Genomic DNA, 24,119 nt, shown 5'->3' with positions numbered 1-24,119 from the left:
TACTCTAAGCCCCCTAATAAAATAACAAAGCCCCCAAAATAAAAAAATGCCCTACCCTATTCTAAATTACTAAAGTTCAAAGCTCTTTTACCTTACCAGCCCTGAACAGGGCCCTTTGCGGGGCATGCCCCAAGAAGTTCAGCTCTTTTGCCTGTAAAAAAAAACATACAATACCCCCTCCCCCCAACATTACAACCCACCACCCACATACCCCTAATCTAACCCAAACCCCCCTTAAATAAACCTAACACTAAGCCCCTGAAGATCATCCTACCTTGTCTTCACCATACCAGGTTCACCGATCCGTCCTGGCTCCAAAATCTTCATCCAACCCAAGCGGGGGCTGGCGATCCATCTTCCGGCAGCTGAAGAGGTCCAGAAGAGGCTCCAAAGTCTTCATCCTATCCGGGAAGAAGAGTAGATCCGGACCGGCAACCATCATCTTCCAAGCGGCATCTTCTATCTTCATCCGATGAGGACCAGCTCCATCCTGAAGACCTCCACCGCGGACCCATCTTCATCCGGCGACGTCCAACTGAAGAATGACGGTTCCTTTAAGGGACGTCATCCAAGATGGCGTCCCTCGAATTCCGATTGGCTGATAGGATTCTATCAGCCAATCGGAATTAAGGTAGGAATATTCTGATTGGCTGATGGAATCAGCCAATCAGAATCAAGATCAATTCGATTGGCTGATCCAATCAGCCAATCAGATTGAGCTTGCATTCTATTGGCTGATCGGAACAGCCAATAGAATGCAAGCTCAATCTGATTGAGGATCTACTCTTATTCCCGGATAGGATGAAGACTTTGGACCTCTTCAGCCGCCGGAAGATGGATCGCCAGCCCCCGCTTGGGTTGGATGAAGATTTTGGAGCCAGGACGGATCGCTGAACCTGGTATGGTGAAGACAAGGTAGGATGATCTTCAGGGGCTTAGTGTTAGGTTTATTTAAGGGGGGTTTGGGTTAGATTAGGGGTATGTGGGTGGTGGGTTGTAATGTTGGGGGGGGTATTGTATGTTTTTTTACAGGCAAAAGAGCTGAACTTCTTGGGGCATGCCCCGCAAAGGGCCCCGTTCAGGGCTGGTAAGGTAAAAGAGCTTTGAACTTTAGTAATTTAGAATAGGGTAGGGCATTTTTTATTTTGGGGGGCTTTGTTATTTTATTAGGGGGCTTAGAGTAGGTGTAATTAGTTTAAAATTGTTGTAAGATTTTCCTTATGTTTGTAAATATTTTTTTATTTTTTGTAACTTAGTTCTTTTTTATTTTTTGTACTTTAGTTAGTTTATTTCATTGTAGTTATTTGTAGATATTGTATTTAATTAATGTATTGATAGTGTAGTGTTAGGTTTAATTGTAGGTAATTGTAGATATTTTATTTAATTAATTTAATGATAGTGTAGTGTTAGGTTTAATTGTAACTTAGGTTAGGATTTATTTTACAGGTAATTTTGTTATTATTTTAACTAGGTAACTATTAAATAGTTATTAACTATTTAATAGCTATTGTACCTGGTTAAAATAATTACAAAGTTACCTGTAAAATAAATATTAATCCTAAAATAGCTATAATATAATTATAATTTATAGTGTAGCTATATTAGGATTTATTTTACAGGTAAGTATTTAGCTTTAAATAGGAATAATTTATTTAATAAGAGATAATTAATTCCATTAGATGTAAATTATATTTAGTGTTAGGGTTAGACTTAGTGTTAGGGTTAGACTTAGCTTTAGGGGTTAATACATTTATTAGAATAGCGGTGAGCTCCAGTCGGCAGATTAGGGGTTAATAATTGAAGTTAGGTGTCGGCGATGTTAGGGAGGGCAGATTAGGGGTTAATACTATTTATTATAGGGTTAGTGAGGCGGATTAGGGGTTAATAACTTTATTATAGTAGCGCTCAGGTCCGGTCGGCAGATTAGGGGTTAATAAGTGTAGGCAGGTGGAGGCGACGTTGTGGGGGGCAGATTAGGGGTTAATAAATATAATATAGGGGTCGGCGAAGTTAGGGCAGTAGATTAGGGGTACATAGGGATAATGTAAGTAGCGGCGGTTTACGGAGTGGCAGATTAGGGGTTAATAATAATATGCAGGGGTCAGAGATAGCAGGGGCGGCAGATTAGGGGTTAATAAGTGTAAGGTTAGGGGTGTTTAGACTCGGGGTACATGTTAGAGTGTTAGGTGCAGACGTAGGAAGTGTTTCCGCATAGCAAACAATGGGGCTGCGTTAGGAGCTGAACGCGGCTTTTTTGCAGGTTTTTTTTCAGCTCAAACAGCCCCATTGTTTCCTATGGGGGAATCGTGCACAAGCACGTTTTTGAGGCTGGCCGCGTCCGTAAGCAACTCTGGTATCGAGAGTTGAAGCTGCGTTAAATATGCTCTACGCTCCTTTTTTGGAGCCTAACGCAGCCTTTATGTGGACTCTCAATACCAGAGTTATTTTTATGGTGCGGCCAGAAAAAAGCCGGCGTTAGCTACGCGGGTCCTTACCGACAAAACTCTAAATCTAGCCGTAAGTGAATAGTTTGATACACCACTAACCACTAATCTATATAGTTATTTTAGAATCACTAAATGTGCTGCAATTAATTGCCTTAACCAGTGTATATATAGTGTTAAAAGACTGTTACACTAGATAGGATGGAGAATCCCAGGTGATTGTTAAAGCCACTGAGCAGCTATCTCCTCCAAAAATGTATCACATCCCCCTCTATGTTAAAGCCCTTTGGTCTTCTTGACTTCATTTTGAAGATCCAAAATGCTTCACGTAGCATCAACTGGGCTGCTCTATCGCCCCCTCTTGGGGGGTTTTGAACACATTCTATTACCTGCCATGAGAGCGAAGTTACATCGCCCCCATGCACAGAAATAAAGTGTTGTGAGAGGCCCGAGCTGTCCTTGCCATGGGAGATGTCATTCAGATGCTCTCTGATTCTGGAGCGGACCTCCCTAGTGGTACACCCTATATACTGCCCATTACATTGAGTGCAATCTACCAAATATACTACAAAAGGGGTTCTACAATTTGTACAACTTGTCAAATTGAAAACCCTATTTGTTGTTGCAGACTGAAAAGTGGATGTAATCCTGCTGTATTGACAAGCTATGCATTTAGTGAAGTGGCATTTAAAATGCCCTTTCACACTAAGCCAACTATTATTGGCCCTATCTTTCTCTCTTAGTACACTTGGTGCCACCAAGTTACCAATTGTGCATGCTCTTTTAGATACAAAATTACAGCCCTTGGACACATAGTCCTTCAAGCTATCCTCTGCTGTTAGAATAGGCAGATGCTTACTAACAATGTCAGTAATTTCTTTAAACTGTGGGCTATAGGTGGTGACCAGGGTAGGTCTACTTGAATCATAACTCTTCGTCGTTCTGATGTTACCCCTCAACACCTCCCTCCTGTCCATTCTGGTTACTTCCAAATGAGCTCTGTTAATGGTTTTGTGGGAGTAGCCTCTCTCGGCTAAGAGACTCTTAAGTGTTTCACTCTCTTTCACAAAATCCTCTTCCGAGGAGCAGTTCCGCTTTATTCACATGAACTGCCCCTTGGCCACCCCAAATCCCGTATGCCGGGGATGGTTGCTCCTAGCATGGAGTAAGGAGTTAGATGTAATCGGTTTGCGATAAAGGGAAGTAGAAACCTCACCACTTGAGGCATTCCCCCTAAGTTCTACATCCAGGTATGGTATTGTATTTGTCCCTACTTGCTGTTCCAATCAGCCATTAGAATGCAAGATCAATCCTATTGGCTGATTGTATTTTTCTACCTTAATTCCGATTGGCTGATAGAATTCTATCAGCCAATCAGAATTCAAGGGACGCCATCTTGGATGATGTCATTTAAAGGAACCGTCGGTTAGTCGTCGGCCAGGATGGATGCTCTGCGTCGGATGTCTTCAAGATGGACCCACTCTGTGCCGGATGGATGCCGGTGCCGGATGGATGAAGATAGAAGATGCCGTCTGGATGAAGACTTCTGCCCGTATGGAGGACCTCTTCTGCCCGGTTGGATGAAGACTTCTGCCCATCTGGAGGATCACTTCGCCCGGCTTCGTTGAGGACTTAGGCCCAGTTGGGTGAAGACTTCTCAAGGTAGGGTGATCTTCAAAGGGTTAGTGATAGGTTTTTTTAAGGGGGGTTTGGGTGGGTTTTAGAGTAGGGTTGGGTGTGTGGGTGGTGGGTTTTAATGTTGGGGGGGTTGTAATTTTTTTTACAGGTAAAAGAGCTGATTACTTTGGGGCAATGCCCCACAAAAGGCCCTTATAAGGGCTATTTGTAATTTAGTATAGGGTAGGGATTGTTATTATTTTGGGGGGCTTTTTTATTTTATTAGGGGGATTAGATTACGTGTAATTAGTTTAAAATTCTTGTAATTATTTTAATATTTTCTGTAATTTAGTGTTTGTTTGTTTTTTGTACTTTAGATAATTTTATTTAATTTTATTTAATTGTAGCTAATTCTTAATTCATTTAATTATAGTGTAGTTTTAGGTGTAATTGTAACTTAGGTTAGGTTTTATTTTACAGGAAAATTTGTATTTATTTTAGCTAGGTAGTTATTAAATAGTTAATAACTATTTAGTAACTATTCTATCTAGTTAAAATAAATACAAACTTGCCTGTAAAATAAAAATAAACCCTAAGCTAGCTACAATGTAATTATTAGTTATATTGTAGCTATCTTAGGTTTTTTTTATAGGTAAGTATTTAGTTTTAAATAGGAATCATTTAGTTAATTATAGGAATATTTATTTAGATTTATTTAAATTATATTTAAGTTAGGGGGGTGTTAGGGTTAGGGTTAGACTTAGGTTTAGAGGTTAATACATTTAATATAGTGGCGGCGGTGTAGGGGGGCAGATTAGGGGTTAATAAATGTAATGTAGGTGGCGGTAGGCTCCGTGAGCGTTGGTTTAGGGGTTAATATGTATAATGTAGGTGGCGGTGGTCTCCAGGAGCAGCAGTTTAGGGGTTAATAAGTATAATGTAGGTGGCGGCGGTGTAGGGGGGCAGATTAGGGGTGTTTAGACTCAGGGTACATGTTAGGGTGTTAGGTGTAGACATTACCATAGAAATCAATGGGATATCGGGCAGCAGCGAACATGAGCTTTCGCTGCTGTCAGACTCCCATTGATTCCTATGGCATCCGCTGCCTCCAGGGCGGCGGATTGAAAACCAGGTACGCTGGGCCGGAAAAGTGCAGAGCGTACCTGCTAGTTATTTGATAACTAGCAAAAGTAGTCAGATTCTGACGAACTTGCGTTCGGAACATTTGGAGTGATGTAAGCATCGATCTGTGTCGGACTAAGTCCGGCGGATCGTATGTTATGTCACTATATTCTACTTTTGGCGGTTTGTAGGGTTTGATAACTAAGGTGAATCAGGCTCGCCACAAATACGCTGCAGAATTCCAGCGTATTTTCGGTTGACGGCTTGATAAATAGAGGCCCATGTCTCTAAAATTCATTAGATTTTTACAGAAAACAAAATTTTAAAATATTTACTCTCAAAATTTTGGCCACCAAAACAAGAAAAATACAAGAGCAACAAAATGAAAGCTACAGACAATATCTACATCCCAGCAGTAAACAGAAGCAGTATGTGTATACAAATCTTATACAACAGGTCTGCTGGAGCCAACCATGATGTGCTCTGTTTAAATACTACAAAATAAAAATAACTTTGTTGTAAAACACCAAAAATTACCATTACTACACTTGTAGTAATACATAGTTTTCTTTGACTGAAGCCCAGGACTGAGCTACATTTACCATAACCCATGAAACTCTATGGAAATGCAAATTTATAAAGACAATTCCACCTGAAATACAGGTTTCTGAACCATGCATATTCTTCAGAAAACATTTAAAAAATATATATCCTGCAACATTCTAAAATTAAATCATATTATCTAATTCCTGCAAATCTAATTTGCATATGGATTTGTCTAAAACTTTGTTAATAATTAGTTGTTAGTTGTGAAATAAACTCTATGAGAGAGTCTCCATTGTTTCCAAAGAGTTTATTAGGAATCAATAGTGATGTTGCAAATGCAAATTTATAAAGACAATTCCACCTGAAATACAGGTTTCTGAACCATGCATATTCTTCAGAAAACATTTAAAAAATATATATCCTGCAACATTCTAAAATTAAATCATATTATCTAATTCCTGCAAATCTAATTTGCATATGGATTTGTCTAAAACTTTGTTAATAATTAGTTGTTAGTTGTGAAATAAACTCTATGAGAGAGTCTCCATTGTTTACAAAGAGTTTATTAGGAATCAATAGTGATGTTGCGAATAGTTCGCCGGTGAATAGTTCCCGGCGAACATAGCATGTTCGCGTTCGCAGCGGCGTGCGAACATATGCGATGTTCGATCCACCCCCTATTCGTCATCATTGAGTAATACTTTGACTCTGTACCTCACAGTCAGCAGGCACATTCCAGCCAATCAGCAGCAGACCCTCCCTCTCAAACCCTCCTACCTCCTGGACAGCATCCATTTTAGATTCATTCGGAAGCTGCATTGTTAGTGGGAGGAGGGACAGTGTAGCTGCTGATGATTGAATAGGGAAATTGATAGCTAGGCTAGGGTATTTAGTGTCCACTACAATCCTGAAGGACTCATCTGATCTCTGCTGTAAGGACAGCACCCCAAAAAGCCCTTTTTAGGGCTAGAACATCTGCTTTTTTTTTTTTTCCTGTGTAATCTAATTGCAGTTGCCTGCTTGCCAGCCTGTGTGTTTCAGATTCACAGCGTATACTGTGCCCACTTGCCCAGTGCCACCACTCATATCTGGTGTAACAGTAGTGTAAATTTAAAAAAAAAAAAAACTTTTTTGACTGTGTTAAATAATAGCAGTCAGTTTCCTTCACACGTGTGCGTTTCAGTGCCTGCCTGCCAGGGCACAGTGTCACCCCAGTGCAACTCATATCTGGTGTAACAGTGGTGTAGATTTAAAAAAAAAAACACTTTTTTGACTGAAATAATAGCAGTCAGTTTCCTTCAAACGTTTGCGTTTCAGTGCCTGCCTGCCTGCCTGCCTGCCTGCCAGGGCACAGTGTCACCCCAGTGCAACTCATATCTGGTGTAACAGTAGTGTAGATTTAAAAAAAACAACACTTTTTTGACTGTGTTAAATAATAGCAGTCAGTTTCCTTCAAACGTGTGCGTTTCAGTGCCTGCCTGCCTGCCTGCCTGCCAGGGCACAGTGTCACCCCAGTGCAACTCATATCTGGTGTAACAGTAGTGTAGATTTAAAAAAAACAACACTTTTTTGACTGTGTTAAATAATAGCAGTCAGTTTCCTTCACACGTGTGCATTTCAGTGCCTGCCTGCCTGCCTGCCTGTCTGCCTGCCAGGGCACAGTGTCACCCCAGTGCAACTCATATCTGGTGTAACAGTAGTGTAGATTTAAAAAAAACAACACTTTTTTGACTGTATTAAATAATAGCAGTCAGCAGGCACATTCCAGCCAATCAGCAGCAGACCCTCCCTCTCAAACCCTCCTACCTCCTGGACAGCATCCATTTTAGATTCATTCGGAAGCTGCATTGTTAGTGGGAGGAGGGACAGTGTAGCTGCTGATGATTGAATAGGGAAATTGATAGCTAGGCTAGGGTATTTAGTGTCCACTACAATCCTGAAGGACTCATCTGATCTCTGCTGTAAGGACAGTGCCTGCTGACTGTGTTAAATAATAGACTGTGTGTTAAATAATAGCAGTCAGTTTCCTTCACACGTGTGCGTTTCAGTGCCTGCCGGCCAGGGCACAGTATCACCCCAGTGCAACTCATATCTGGTGTAACAGTAGTGTAGATTTAAAAAACAACACTTTTTTGACTGTGTTAAATAATAGCAGTCGGTTTCCTTCACACGTGTGCGTTTCAGTGCCTGCCTGCCAGGGCACAGTGTCACCCCAGTGCAACTCATATCTGGTGTAACAGTAGTGTAAATTTAAAAAAAAAAAAAAAATACTTTTTTGACTGTGTTAAATAATAGCAGTCAGTTTCCTTCACACGTGTGCGTTTCAGTGCCTGCCTGCTAGGGCACAGTGTCACCCCAGTGCAACTCATATCTGGTGTAACAGTAGTGTAAATTTAAAAAAAAAAAAAAAAATACTTTTTTGACTGTGTTAAATAATAGCAGTCAGTTTCCATCACACGTGTGCGTTTCAGTGCCTGCCTGCCTGCCTGCCAGGGCACAGTGTCACCCCAGTGCAACTCATATCTGGTGTAACAGTAGTGTAGATTTAAAAAAAAAAAAAAAACTTTTTTGACTGTGTTAAATAATAGCAGTCAGTTTCCTTCACACGTGTGCGTTTCAGTGCCTGTCTGCCAGGGCACAGTGTCACCCCAGTGCAACTCATATCTGGTGTAACAGTAGTGTAGATTTAAAGAAATAAAACACGTTTTTGACTGTGTTAAATAATAGTAGTCAGTTTCCGTCACACGTGTGCGTTTCAGTGCCTGTCTGCCAGGGCACAGTGTCACCCCAGTGCAACTCAAATCTGGTGTAACAGTAGTGTAGATTTAAAAAAAAACACTTTTTTCACTGTGTTAAATAATAGCAGTCAGTTTCCTTCACACGTGTGCGTTTCAGTGCCTGCCTGCCTGCCAGGACACAGTGTCACCCCAGTGCCACTCATATCTGGTGTAACAGTAGTGTAGATTTAAAAAAAAAAACCACTTTTTTGACTGTGTTAAATAATAGCAGTCAGTTTCCTTCACATGTGTGCGTTTCAGTGCCTGCCTGCCAGGGCACAGTGTCACCCCAGTGCAACTCATATCTGGTGTAACAGTAGTGTAGATTTAAAAAAAACAACACTTTTTTGACTGTGTTAAATAATAGCAGTCAGTTTCCTTCACACGTGTGCGCTTCAGTGCCTGCTTGCCAGGGCACAGAGTCACCCCAGTGCAACTCATATCTGGTGTAACAGTAGTGTAGATTTAAAAAACAACACTTTTTTGACTGTATTAAATAATAGTAGTCAGTTTCCTTCACACGTGTGCGTTTCAGTGCCTGCCTGCCAGGGCACAGTGTCACCCCAGTGCAACTCATATCTGGTGTAACAGTAGTGTAGATTTTAAAAAAAACCCACTTTTTTGACTGTGCTAAATAATAGCAGTCAGTTTCCTTCACACGTGTGCGTTTCAGTGCCTGCCTGCCAGGGCACAGTGTCACCCCAGTGCAACTCATATCTGGTGTAACAGTAGTCTAGATTTAAAAAAAAAAAAAACTTTTTTGACTGTGTTAAATAATAGCAGTCAGTTTCCTTCACACGTGTGCGTTTCAGTGCCTGCCTGCCAGGGCACAGTGTCACCCCAGTGCTACTCATATCTGGTGTAACAGTAGTGTAGATTTAAAATAAACAACACTTTTATGACTGTGTTAAATAATAGCAGTCAGTTTCCTTCACACGTGTGCGTTTCAGTGCTTGCCTGCTAGGGCACAGTGTCACCCCAGTGCAACTCATATCTGGTGTAACAGTAGTCTAGATTTAAAAAAAAAAACACTTTTTTGACTGTGTTAAATAATAGCAGTCAGTTTCATTCACACGTGTGTGTTTCAGTGCCTGCCTGCCAGGGCACAGTGTCACCCCAGTGCAACTCATATCTGGTGTAACAGTAGTGTAGATTTAAAAAAAACAACACTTTTTTGACTGTGTTAAATAATAGCAGTCAGTTTCATTCACACGTGTGCGTTTCAGTGCCTGCCTGCCAGGGCACAGTGTCAACCCAGTGCAACTCATATCTGGTGTAACAGTAGTGTAGATTTTAAAAAAAAAAAAACTTTTTTGACTGTGTTAAATAATAGCAGTCAGTTTCCTTCACACGTGTGCGTTTCAGTGTCTACCAGGGCACAGTGTCACCCCAGTGCAACTCATATCTGGTGTAACAGTAGTGTAGATTTAAAAAAAAAAAAAAAAACTTTTTTGACTGTGTTAAATAATAGCAGTCAGTTTCCTTCACACGTGTGCGTTTCAGTGCCTGCCGGCCAGGGCACAGTATCACCCCAGTGCAACTCATATCTGGTGTAACAGTAGTGTAGATTTAAAAAACAACACTTTTTTGACTGTGTTAAATAATAGCAGTCGGTTTCCTTCACACGTGTGCGTTTCAGTGCCTGCCTGCCAGGGCACAGTGTCACCCCAGTGCAACTCATATCTGGTGTAACAGTAGTGTAGATTTAAAAAAAAAAAAAATACTTTTTTGACTGTGTTAAATAATAGCAGTCAGTTTCCTTCACACGTGTGCGTTTCAGTGCCTGCCTGCCAGGGCACAGTGTCACCCCAGTGCAACTCATATCTGATGTAACAGTAGTGTAGATTTAAAAAACAACACTTTTTTGACTGTGTTAAATAATAGCAGTCAGTTTCCATCACACGTGTGCGTTTCAGTGCCTGCCTGCCTGCCTGCCAGGGCACAGTGTCACCCCAGTGCAACTCATATCTGGTGTAACAGTAGTGTAGATTTAAAGAAATAAAACACGTTTTTGACTGTGTTAAATAATAGTAGTCAGTTTCCGTCACACGTGTGCGTTTCAGTGCCTGTCTGCCAGGGCACAGTGTCACCCCAGTGCAACTCAAATCTGGTGTAACAGTAGTGTAGATTTAAAAAAAAAAACACTTTTTTCACTGTGTTAAATAATAGCAGTCAGTTTCCTTCACACGTGTGCGTTTCAGTGCCTGCCTGCCAGGACACAGTGTCACCCCAGTGCCACTCATATCTGGTGTAACAGTAGTGTAGATTTAAAAAAAAAACCACTTTTTTGACTGTGTTAAATAATAGCAGTCAGTTTCCTTCACATGTGTGCGTTTCAGTGTCTGCCTGCCAGGGCACAGTGTCACCCCAGTGCAACTCATATCGGGTATAACAGTAGTGTAGATTTAAAAAAAACAACACTTTTTTGACTCTGTTAAATAATAGCAGTCAGTTTCCTTCACACGTGTGCGCTTCAGTGCCTGCTTGCCAGGGCACAGTGTCACCCCAGTGCAACTCATATCTGGTGTAACAGTAGTGTAGATTTAAAAAAAACAACACTTTTTTGACTGTGTTAAATAATAGCAGTCAGTTTCATTCACACGTGTGCGTTTCAGTGCCTGCCTGCCAGGGCACAGTGTCAACCCAGTGCAACTCATATCTGGTGTAACAGTAGTGTAGATTTAAAAAAAAAAACACGTTTTTGACTGTGTTAAATAATAGTAGTCAGTTTCCTTCACACGTGTGCGTTTCAGTGCCTGCCTGCCTGCCAGGGCACAGTGTCACCCCAGTGCAACTCATATCTGGTGTAACAGTAGTGTAGATTTAAAAAAAACAACACTTTTTTGACTGTGTTAAATAATAGCAGTCAGTTTCATTCACACGTGTGCGTTTCAGTGCCTGCCTGCCAGGGCACAGTGTCAACCCAGTGCAACTCATATCTGGTGTAACAGTAGTGTAGATTTTAAAAAAAAAAAAACTTTTTTGACTGTGTTAAATAATAGCAGTCAGTTTCCTTCACACGTGTGCGTTTCAGTGTCTACCAGGGCACAGTGTCACCCCAGTGCAACTCATATCTGGTGTAACAGTAGTGTAGATTTAAAAAAAAAAAAAAAAACTTTTTTGACTGTGTTAAATAATAGCAGTCAGTTTCCTTCACACGTGTGCGTTTCAGTGCCTGCCGGCCAGGGCACAGTATCACCCCAGTGCAACTCATATCTGGTGTAACAGTAGTGTAGATTTAAAAAACAACACTTTTTTGACTGTGTTAAATAATAGCAGTCGGTTTCCTTCACACGTGTGCGTTTCAGTGCCTGCCTGCCAGGGCACAGTGTCACCCCAGTGCAACTCATATCTGGTGTAACAGTAGTGTAGATTTAAAAAAAAAAAAAATACTTTTTTGACTGTGTTAAATAATAGCAGTCAGTTTCCTTCACACGTGTGCGTTTCAGTGCCTGCCTGCCAGGGCACAGTGTCACCCCAGTGCAACTCATATCTGATGTAACAGTAGTGTAGATTTAAAAAACAACACTTTTTTGACTGTGTTAAATAATAGCAGTCAGTTTCCATCACACGTGTGCGTTTCAGTGCCTGCCTGCCTGCCTGCCAGGGCACAGTGTCACCCCAGTGCAACTCATATCTGGTGTAACAGTAGTGTAGATTTAAAGAAATAAAACACGTTTTTGACTGTGTTAAATAATAGTAGTCAGTTTCCGTCACACGTGTGCGTTTCAGTGCCTGTCTGCCAGGGCACAGTGTCACCCCAGTGCAACTCAAATCTGGTGTAACAGTAGTGTAGATTTAAAAAAAAAAACACTTTTTTCACTGTGTTAAATAATAGCAGTCAGTTTCCTTCACACGTGTGCGTTTCAGTGCCTGCCTGCCAGGACACAGTGTCACCCCAGTGCCACTCATATCTGGTGTAACAGTAGTGTAGATTTAAAAAAAAAACCACTTTTTTGACTGTGTTAAATAATAGCAGTCAGTTTCCTTCACATGTGTGCGTTTCAGTGTCTGCCTGCCAGGGCACAGTGTCACCCCAGTGCAACTCATATCGGGTATAACAGTAGTGTAGATTTAAAAAAAACAACACTTTTTTGACTCTGTTAAATAATAGCAGTCAGTTTCCTTCACACGTGTGCGCTTCAGTGCCTGCTTGCCAGGGCACAGTGTCACCCCAGTGCAACTCATATCTGGTGTAACAGTAGTGTAGATTTAAAAAAAACAACACTTTTTTGACTGTGTTAAATAATAGCAGTCAGTTTCATTCACACGTGTGCGTTTCAGTGCCTGCCTGCCAGGGCACAGTGTCAACCCAGTGCAACTCATATCTGGTGTAACAGTAGTGTAGATTTAAAAAAAAAAACACGTTTTTGACTGTGTTAAATAATAGTAGTCAGTTTCCTTCACACGTGTGCGTTTCAGTGCCTGCCTGCCTGCCAGGGCACAGTGTCACCCCAGTGCAACTCATATCTGGTGTAACAGTAGTGTAGATTTAAAAAACAACACTTTTTTGACTGTGTTAAATAATAGCAGTCAGTTTCCTTCACACGTGTGCGTTTCAGTGCCTGCCTGCCAGGGCACAGTGTCACCCCAGTGCAACTCATATCTGGTGTAACAGTAGTGTAGATTTAAAAAAAAAAACACTTTTTTGACTGTGTTAAATAATAGCAGTCAGTTTCCTTCACACGTGTGTGTTTCAGTGCCTGCCTGCCTGTCTGCCTGCCAGGGCACAGTGTCACCCCAGTGCAACTCATATCTGGTGTAACAGTAGTGTAGATTTAAAAAAAACAGCACTTTTTTGACTGTGTTAAATAATAGCAGTCAGTTTCTTTCACACGTGTGCGTTTCAGTGCCTGCCTGCCAGGGCACAGTGTCACCCCAGTGCCACTCATATCTGGTGTAACAGTAGTGTATATTTAAAAAACAACACTTTTTTGACTGTGTTAAATAATAGCAGTCAGTGTCCTTCACACGTGTGCGTTTCAGTGCCTGCCTGCCAGGGCACAGTGTCACCCCAGTGCAACTCATATCTGGTGTAACAGTAGTGTAGATTTAAAAAAAAAAAAAACTTTTTTGACTGTGTTAAATAATAGCAGTCGGTTTCCTTCACACGTGTGCGTTTCAGTGCCTGCCTGCCAGGGCACAGTGTCACCCCAGTGCAACTCATATCTGGTGTAACAGTAGTGTAGATTTAAAAAACAACACTTTTTTGACTGTGTTAAATAATAGCAGTCAGTTTCCTTCACACGTGTGCGTTTCAGTGCCTGCCTGCCTGCCTGCCAGGGCACAGTGTCACCCCAGTGCAACTCATATCTGGTGTAACAGTAGTGTAGATTAAAAAAACAACACTTTTTTGACTGTGTTAAATAATAGCAGTCAGTTTCCTTCACACGTGTGCGTTTCAGTGCCTGCCTGCCAGGACACAGTGTCACCCCAGTGCAACTCATATCTGGTGTAACAGTAGTGTAGATTTAAAAAAAAAAAAAACTTTTTTGACTGTGTTAAATAATAGCAGTCAGTTTCCTTCACACGTGTGCGTTTCAGTGTCTACCAGGGCACAGTGTCACCCCAGTGCAACTCATATCTGGTGTAACAGTAGTGTAGATTTAAAAAAAAAAAAAAAAACTTTTTTGACTGTGTTAAATAATAGCAGTCAGTTTCCTTCACACGTGTGCGTTTCAGTGCCTGCCGGCCAGGGCACAGTATCACCCCAGTGCAACTCATATCTGGTGTAACAGTAGTGTAGATTTAAAAAACAACACTTTTTTGACTGTGTTAAATAATAGCAGTCGGTTTCCTTCACACGTGTGCGTTTCAGTGCCTGCCTGCCAGGGCACAGTGTCACCCCAGTGCAACTCATATCTGGTGTAACAGTAGTGTAGATTTAAAAAAAAAAAAAAAAAAAAATACTTTTTTGACTGTGTTAAATAATAGCAGTCAGTTTCCTTCACACGTGTGCGTTTCAGTGCCTGCCTGCCAGGGCACAGTGTCACCCCAGTGCAACTCATATCTGATGTAACAGTAGTGTAGATTTAAAAAACAACACTTTTTTGACTGTGTTAAATAATAGCAGTCAGTTTCCATCACACGTGTGCGTTTCAGTGCCTGCCTGCCTGCCTGCCAGGGCACAGTGTCACCCCAGTGCAACTCATATCTGGTGTAACAGTAGTGTAGATTTAAAAAAAAAAAAAAACTTTTTTGACTGTGTTAAATAATAGCAGTCAGTTTCCTTCACACGTGTGCGTTTCAGTGCCTGCCTGCCAGGGCACAGTGTCACCCCAGTGCTACTCATATCTGGTGTAACAGTAGTGTAGATTTAAAAAAAACAACACTTTTTTGACTGTGTTAAATAATAGCAGTCAGTTTCCTTCACACGTGTGCGTTTCAGTGCCTGTCTGCCAGGGCACAGTGTCACCCCAGTGCAACTCATATCTGGTGTAACAGTAGTGTAGATTTAAAGAAATAAAACACGTTTTTGACTGTGTTAAATAATAGTAGTCAGTTTCCGTCACACGTGTGCGTTTCAGTGCCTGTCTGCCAGGGCACAGTGTCACCCCAGTGCAACTCAAATCTGGTGTAACAGTAGTGTAGATTTAAAAAAAAAAACACTTTTTTCACTGTGTTAAATAATAGCAGTCAGTTTCCTTCACACGTGTGCGTTTCAGTGCCTGCCTGCCAGGACACAGTGTCACCCCAGTGCCACTCATATCTGGTGTAACAGTAGTGTAGATTTAAAAAAAAAAACACTTTTTTGACTGTGTTAAACAATAGCAGTCAGTTTCCTTCACATGTGTGCGTTTCAGTGCCTGCCTGCCAGGGCACAGTGTCACCCCAGTGCAACTCATATCTGGTGTAACAGTAGTGTAGATTTAAAAAAAACAACACTTTTTTGACTCTGTTAAATAATAGCAGTCAGTTTCCTTCACACGTGTGCGCTTCAGTGCCTGCTTGCCAGGGCACAGTGTCACCCCAGTGCAACTCATATCTGGTGTAACAGTAGTGTAGATTTAAAAAACAACACTTTTTTGACTGTATTAAATAATAGTAGTCAGTTTCCTTCACACGTGTGCGTTTCAGTGCCTGCCTGCCAGGGCACAGTGTCACCCCAGTGCAACTCATATCTGGTGTAACAGTAGTGTAGATTTTAAAAAAAACCCACTTTTTTGACTGTGTTAAATAATAGCAGTCAGTTTCCTTCACACGTGTGCGTTTCAGTGCCTGCCTGCCAGGGCACAGTGTCACCCCAGTGCTACTCATATCTGGTGTAACAGTAGTGTAGATTTAAAATAAACAACACTTTTTTGACTGTGTTAAATAATAGCAGTCAGTTTCCTTCACACGTGTGCGTTTCAGTGCTTGCCTGCTAGGGCACAGTGTCACCCCAGTGCAACTCATATCTGGTGTAACAGTAGTCTAGATTTAAAAAAAAAAAACACTTTTTTGACTGTGTTAAATAATAGCAGTCAGTTTCATTCACACGTGTGTGTTTCAGTGCCTGCCTGCCAGGGCACAGTGTCACCCCAGTGCAACTCATATCTGGTGTAACAGTAGTGTAGATTTAAAAAAACAACACTTTTTTGACTGTGTTAAATAATAGCAGTCAGTTTCATTCACACGTGTGCGTTTCAGTGCCTGCCTGCCAGGGCACAGTGTCAACCCAGTGCAACTCATATCTGGTGTAACAGTAGTGTAGATTTTAAAAAAAAAACACGTTTTTGACTGTGTTAAATAATAGTAGTCAGTTTCCTTCACACGTGTGCGTTTCAGTGCCTGCCTGCCTGCCAGGGCACAGTGTCACCCCAGTGCAACTCATATCTGGTGTAACAGTAGTGTAGATTTAAAAAACAACACTTTTTTGACTGTGTTAAATAATAGCAGTCAGTTTCCTTCACACGTGTGCGTTTCAGTGCCTGCCTGCCAGGGCACAGTGTCACCCCAGTGCAACTCATATCTGGTGTAACAGTAGTGTAGATTTAAAAAAAAAAACACTTTTTTGACTGTGTTAAATAATAGCAGTCAGTTTCCTTCACACGTGTGTGTTTCAGTGCCTGCCTGCCTGTCTGCCTGCCAGGGCACAGTGTCACCCCAGTGCAACTCATATCTGGTGTGCGTTTCAGTGCCTGCCTGCCAGGGCACAGTGTCACCCCAGTGCAACTCATATCTGGTGTAACAGTAGTGTAGATTTAAAAAAAAAAACACTTTTTTGACTGTGTTAAATAATAGCAGTCAGTTTCCTTCACACGTGTGCGTTTCAGTGCCTGCCTGCCAGGGCACAGTGTCACCCCAGTGCAACTCATATCTGGTGTAACAGTAGTGTAGATTAAAAAAAAAAAAAAACTTTTTTGACTGTGTTAAATAATAGCAGTCAGTTTCCTTCACACATGTATGTTCCAGTGCCTGCCTGCCTGCCAGGGCACAGTGTCACCCCAGTGCAACTCATATCTGGTGTAACAGTAGTGTAGATTTAAAAAACAACACTTTTTGACTGTGTTAAATAATAGCAGTCAGTTTCCTTCACACGTGTGCGTTTCAGTGCCTGCCTGCCAGGGCACAGTGTCACCCCAGTGCAACTCATATCTGGTGTAACAGTAGTGTAGATTAAAAAAAAAAAAAAAACACTTTTTTGACTGTGTTAAATAATAGCAGTCAGTTTCCTTCACACGTGTGCGTTTCAGTGCCTGCCTGCCAGGACACAGTGTCACCCCAGTGCAACTCATATCTGGTGTAACAGTAGTGTAGATTTAAAAAAAAAAAACACTTTTTTGACTGTGTTAAATAATAGCAGTCAGTTTCCTTCACACGTGTGCTTTTCAGTGCCTGCTTGCCAGGGCACAGTGTCACCCCAGTGCAACTCATATCTGGTGTAACAGTAGTCTAGATTTACAAATAAACAACACTTTTTTGACTGTGTTAAATAATAGCAGTCAGTTTCCTTCACACGTGTGCGTTTCAGTGCTTGCCTGCCAGGGCACAGTGTCACCCCAGTGCAACTCATATCTGTTGTAACAGTAGTCTAGATTTAAAAAAAAAAAAACACTTTTTGACTGTGTTAAATAATAGCAGTCAGTTTCCTTCACACGTGTGTGTTTCAGTGCCTGCCTGCCAGGGCACAGTGTCACCCCAGTGCAACTCATATCTGGTGTAACAGTAGTGTAGATTTAAAAAAAACAACACTTTTTTGACTGTGTTAAATAATATCAGTCAGTTTCCTTCACACGTGTGCGTTTCAGTGCCTGCCTGCCAGGGCACAGTGTCACCCCAGTGCAACTCATATCTGGTGTAACAGTAGTGTAGATTTAAAAAAAAAAAAAAACACGTTTTTGACTGTGTTAAATAATAGTAGTCAGTTTCCTTCACACGTGTGCGTTTCAGTGCCTGCCTGCCAGGGCACAGTGTCACCCGAGTGCAACTCATATCTGGTGTAACAGTAGTGTAGATTTAAAAAAAAAAAACTTTTTTGACTGTGTTAAATAATAGCAGTCAGTTTCCTTCACACGTGTGCGTTTCAGTGCCTGCCTGCCAGGGCACAGTGTCACCCCAGTGCAACTCATATCTGGTGTAACAGTAGTCTAGATTTAAAAAAAAAAAACAACACTTTTTTGACTGTGTTAAATAATAGCAGTCAGTTTCCTTCACACGTGTGCGTTTCAGTGCCTGCCTGCCTGCCAGGGCACAGTGTCACCCCAGTGCAACTCATATCTGGTGTAACAGTAGTGTAGATTTAAAAAAAAAAAAAACTTTTTTGACTGTGTTAAATAATAGCAGTCAGTTTCCTTCACACGTGTGCGTTTCAGTGCCTGCCAGGGCACAGTGTCACCCCAGTGCAACTCATATCTGGTGTAACAGTAGTGTAGATTTAAAAAAAAAGAAAAACGTTTTTGACTGTGTTAAATAATAGTAGTCAGTTTCCTTCACACGTGTGCGTTTCAGTGCCTGCCTGCCAGGGCACAGTGTCACCCCAGTGCAACTCATATCTGGTGTAACAGTAGTGTAGATTTAAAAAAAAAAACAAAAAAAAACCTTTTTTCACTGTGTTAAATAATAGCAGTCAGTTTCCTTCACACTTGTGCGTTTCAGTGCCTGCCTGCCTGCCAGGGCACAGTGTCACCCCAGTGCCACTCATATCTGGTGTAACAGTAGTCTAGATTTAAAAAAAACAACACTTTTTTGACTGTGTTAAATAATAGCAATCAGTTTCCTTCACACGTGTGCGTTTCAGTGCCTGCCTGCCAGGGCACAGTGTCACCCCAGTGCAACTCATATCTGGTGTAACAGTAGTGTAGATTTAAAAAAAACAACACTTTTTTGACTGTGTTAAATAATAGCAGTCAGTTTCCTTCACACATGTGCGTTTCAGTGCCTGCCTGCCAGGGCACAGTGTCACCCCAGTGCAACTCATATCTGGTGTAACAGTAGTGTACATTTAAAAAAAAAATACAATTTTGACTGTAATAGATTGAATAGCAGTTAGTTGTCTGCAAGCGTGTGTGTCAGGCCTACAGCGTCTACTCTGCCAACTTCTGCCAGTGCACAGTGCCACTCATATCTGTTGCCACAGTAGCTTGCACGCATAGTACCACTAATCGAAACAAAAATGACAGGCAGAGGTAGGCCACCCCGCAGGGGCCGTCGTGTTTGTTGTGCTGTGATTCCCTTTGGCCCTAGAATAATGCCCAGTGTTCAGAGGCCATATACCCCGAACTCGAACAGTTCTGAGGACATAGTTTACTGGCTAACACAGGACACCCAATCTTCTACAGCTTCCGCTCGGAACCTTGACGCACCATCCTCCTCCAGCTTAGCTTCGGGCACCTCTCAAGTTACCACTCGCCCGCCTGCCGCCACCACCAACACTAGCACCACAGCCGCTTCACTTGATCTGTCAGAGGAGATATTTACACATCAGTTGGAAGAAATGATTGATAGTGATGCGCAACCATTATTGCCAGAGGATGTAGATAACAGGGATATGTCTCAGTCATGCAGCATTACACACATGGACGTACAGTGTGATGATGATGATGTTGTACCCACTGCTGCTTCCTTTGTTGACTTGTCAGATACAAGTGAAGCGGTTGATGATGACGATGCGTCCGTGGATGTCACGTGGGTGCCCGCTAGAAGAGAAGAAGAAGAGGGGGAAAGTTCAGATGGGAGACAGAGAGGAGGAGGAGACGAGTTGGAAGGAGGGGGAGGTCGTCACAAGGAGCTAGTGGCACAGTCAGACAGCATGCATCGGCACCAGGGGTCAGCCAGACAGCACGCCAATCAACGCATGCTGTTGCCACCACCAGAATGCCGTCATTGCAGAGCTCAGAAGTGTGGCATTTTTTTTGTGTGTCTGCCTCTGACAACAGCGATGCCATTTGCAACCTGTGCCAAAAGAAACTGAGTCATGGGAAGTCCAACACCCACCTAGGTACGAAGGCACATGATCGCACATCACCTATGGGATCAACACATGAGTGTTGGCACATGATCGCACATCACCTATGGGATCAACACATGAGTACAAGCAGCACACAAACTCAAAGCCGCCATCCTCCTCCTGGTCCAGCATCTTCTGCCACGTCAACCACTGCTGTCCTCCTTGCCCCCTCTCAACCATCCGCCACTCCGTGTCTCGCCTTGAGCAGTTCCTGCTTATCTGCCCACAGTCAGGTGTCTGTCAAGGACATGTTTGAGCATAAGAAGCCAATGTCACAAAGTCACCCCCTTGCCCGGCATCTGACAGCTGGCTTGACTGAACTCTTAGCCCGCCAGCTTTTACCATACAAGCTGGTGGAGTCTGAGGCATTCAAAAAATTTGTAGCTATTGGGACACCAAAGTGGAAGGTACCCGGCCGAAATTTCTTTGCACAAAAGGCAATCCCCAACCTGTACTCGATTGTGCAAAAGGAAGTAAGGGCATGTCTGGCACACAGTGTTGGGGCAAGGGTCCATATGACCACTGATACCTGGTCTGCAAAGCATGGTCAGGGCAGGTATATCACCTACACTGTGCATTGGGTAAACCTGCTGACGGCTGCCAAGCATGGAATGCGTGACTCTGCAGAGGAGTTGGTGACACCGCCACGACTTGCAGGCAGGCCTGCTGCCACCTCCTCTACTCCTACTCCATCCTCTTCCATAACCTCCTCGGCTGAGTCCTCTTCTGCTGCTGCATCTTGCTCCACATCAACGGCACCCCCCCAGCTCCCCAGGTACTATTCCACATCCCGGATACGGCAGTGTCATGCCATCTTGGGGTTGACTTGCCTGAAAGCAGAGAGTCACACCGGACCAGCACTCCTGTCCACCCTGAACGCACAGGTGGATCAGTGGCTGACTCCGCACCAACTGGAGATCAGCAAAGGGGTTAGTGACAATGAAAGAAATTTGGTGGCGGCATTGAATTTGGGCAAGTTGACACATGTGCCGTGCATGGCACATGTGTGTAATCTGATCGTGCAATGCTTTGTGCATAAGTACCCAGGCTTACAGGACGTCCTGAAGCAGGCCAGGAAGGTGTGTGGCCATTTCAGGCGTTCCTACATGGCTATGGCGAAACAACATGCCAGTGAGGCGCTTAATTTGCGACAGCCCGACACGTTGGAATTCAACACTCCTTATGTTCGATCCAACAAGAAAAAGCCGTTAACGAGTATTTGTATGACCGGGGTGCTAGGGCAGCCTCTGCGGAGCTGGGAATTTTTTTGCCACGTTACTGGACGCTCATGCGTAATGCCTGTAGGCTCATGCGTCCTTTAGTAGAGGTGACAAACCTAGTCAGTTGCACCGAAGGCACCATCAGCGACATCATACCATTTGTTTTCTTCCTGGAGCGTGCCCTGTGAAGAGTGCTGGATCAGGCCATAGATGAGCGTGAAGAGGAAGAGTTGTGGTCACCATCACCACCAGAAACAGCCTTATCAGCATCGCTTGCTGGACCTGCGGCAACGCTGGAAGAGGAGTGTGAGGAAGAGGAATCAGAGGAGGAATGTGGCTTTGAAGAGGAGGAGGAAGACCAAACACAACAGGCATCCCAGGGTGCTCGTTGTCACCTATCTGGTACCCGTGGTGTTGTACGTGGCTGGGGGAAGAATATACCTTCAGTGAGATCACTGAGGATGAGGAACGGGACATGAGTAGCTCGGCATCCAACCTTGTGCAAATGGGATCTTTCATGCTGTCATGCCTGTTGAGGGACCCTCGTATAAAAAGGCTGAAGGAGAAAGACCTGTACTGGGTGTCCACGCTACTAGACCCCCGGTATAAGCATAAAGTGCCTGAAATGTTACCGAATTACCGCAAGTCGGAAAGGATGCAGCAGTTCCAAAAGAAATTAAAAAGTATGCTTTACACAGCGTATAAGGGTGATGTCACAGCACAACGGGAATCTAACAGGGGAAGAGGTGAAAGTAATCCTCCTCCTCCCACGACCACGCCGGCAAGGACAGGACGCTTTACAGACGTGTTGTTGATGGAGGACATGCAGAGCTTTTTAAGTCCTACGCATCGCCACAGCCCTTCGGGGTCCACCCTCAGAGAATGACTCGACCGACAGGTAGCAGACTACCTCGCCTTAACTGCAGATATCGACACTCTGAGGAGCGATGAACCCCTTGACTACTGGGTGTGCAGGCTTGACCTGTGTCCTGAGCTATCCCAATTTGCAATAGAACTTCTGGCCTGCCCCGCTTCAAGTGTCCTGTCAGAAAGGACCTTCAGTGCAGCAGGAGGTATTGTCACTGAGAAGAGAAGTCGCCTAGGTCAAAAAAGTCTAGATTACCTCACCTTTATTAAGATGAATGAGGGATGGATCCCGAAGGGACTGACAGTGGGCGATACATTCGACTAAAAAAGGCCTGATGAGATGAGCTGCCTTGGGCTAAAAATGGTCCACATGCTGCTGTATTTTATCTCTGAATGCCGGATGACTTGCGTGACTTATCCGCCACCAACTAGGGTTCAAGCCGCAATGTTTTAGGGCACTTTCTGCCTGGGAAACAAACATCAATATTTCGGCTGCAACAATACCTAATTTTTCAGGCATGTGTACATGCCTAATTTTTCTGGACTCTGCTGCTGCACTGTGGCTTCAAAAACCAAACCAAAAAAAAGGCACATAACAGGGATTAAACTGATAGGAATAGTACTACTTAACACACCACTCCTATCTGGTGGCACATTAGATTGCACGCGCAGTGCCCCAAATTTGAAGTAGGAGGACCGACCAAGAATCTTTTTCCATCTCCCGGTTCCTAAAATCGATGCCATATACACGTCCCCTGATAGGGGACGTAACAGGGATTAAACTGATAAGAATAGAACTACTTAACACACCACTCCTATCTGGTGGCACATTAGATTGCACGCGTAGTGCCCCAAATTTGAAGTATGAGGACTGACCAAGCATCTTTTTCCATCTCCCGGTTCCTAAAATCGATGCCATATACAAGTCACCTGATAGGGGACGTAACAGGGATTAAACTGATAAGAATAGAACTACTTAACATACCACTCATATCTGGTGGCACATTAGATTGCACGCGCAGTGCCCCAAATTTGAATTTGGAGGACCGACCAAGAATCTTTTTCCATCTCCCGGTTCCTAAAATCGATGCCATATACACGTCCCCTGATAGGGGACGTAACAGGGATTAAACTGATAAGAATAGAACTACTTAACACACCACTCCTATCTGGTGGCACATTAGATTGCATGCACAGTGCCCCAAATTTGAAGTAGGAGGACCGACCAAGCATCTTTTTCCATCTCCCGGTTCCTAAAATCGATGCCATATACATGTCCCCTTATAGGGGACGTAACAGGGATTAAACTGATAAGAATAGAACTACTTAACACACCACTCCTATCTGGTGGCACATTAGATTGCACACGCAGTGCCCCAACCTTGAAGTAGGAGGACCGACCAAGCATCTTTTTCCATCTCCCGGTTCCTAAAATCGATGCCATATACGCGTCCCCTGATAGGGGACGTAACAGGGATTAAACTGATAAGAATAGAACTACTTAACACACCACTCATATCTGGTGGCACATTAGATTGCATGCGCAGTGCCCCAAATTTGAAGTAGGAGGACCGACCAAGCATCTTTTTCCATCTCCCGGTTCCTAAAATCAATGCCATATACACGTCCCCTGATAGGGGACGTAACAGGGATTAAAATTATAAGAATAGAACTACTTAACACACCACTCATATCTGGTGGCACATTAGATTGCATGCGCAGTGCCCCAAATTTGAAGTAGGAGGACCGACCAAGAATCTTTTTCTATCTCCCGGTTCCTAAAATCGATGCCATATACACGTCCCCTGATAGGGGACGTAACAGGGATTAAACTGATAAGAATAGAACTACTTAACACACCACTCCTCTCTGGTGGCACATTAGATTGCACGCGCAGTGCCCCAAATTTGAAGTAGGAGGACCGACCAAGCATCTTTTTCCATCTCCCGGTTCCTAAAATCTATGCCATATACACGTCCCCTGATAGGGGACGTAACAGGGATTAAACTGATAAGAATAGAACTACTTAACACACCACTCATATCTGGTGGCACATTAGATTGCACGCGCAGTGCCCCAAATTTGAAGTAGGAGGACC

This window comes from Bombina bombina, chromosome 3 (genome assembly GCF_027579735.1).
Source record: "Bombina bombina isolate aBomBom1 chromosome 3, aBomBom1.pri, whole genome shotgun sequence".
NCBI lineage: Eukaryota > Metazoa > Chordata > Amphibia > Anura > Bombinatoridae > Bombina > Bombina bombina.
Note: the sequence above shows the minus strand (reverse complement) of the source record.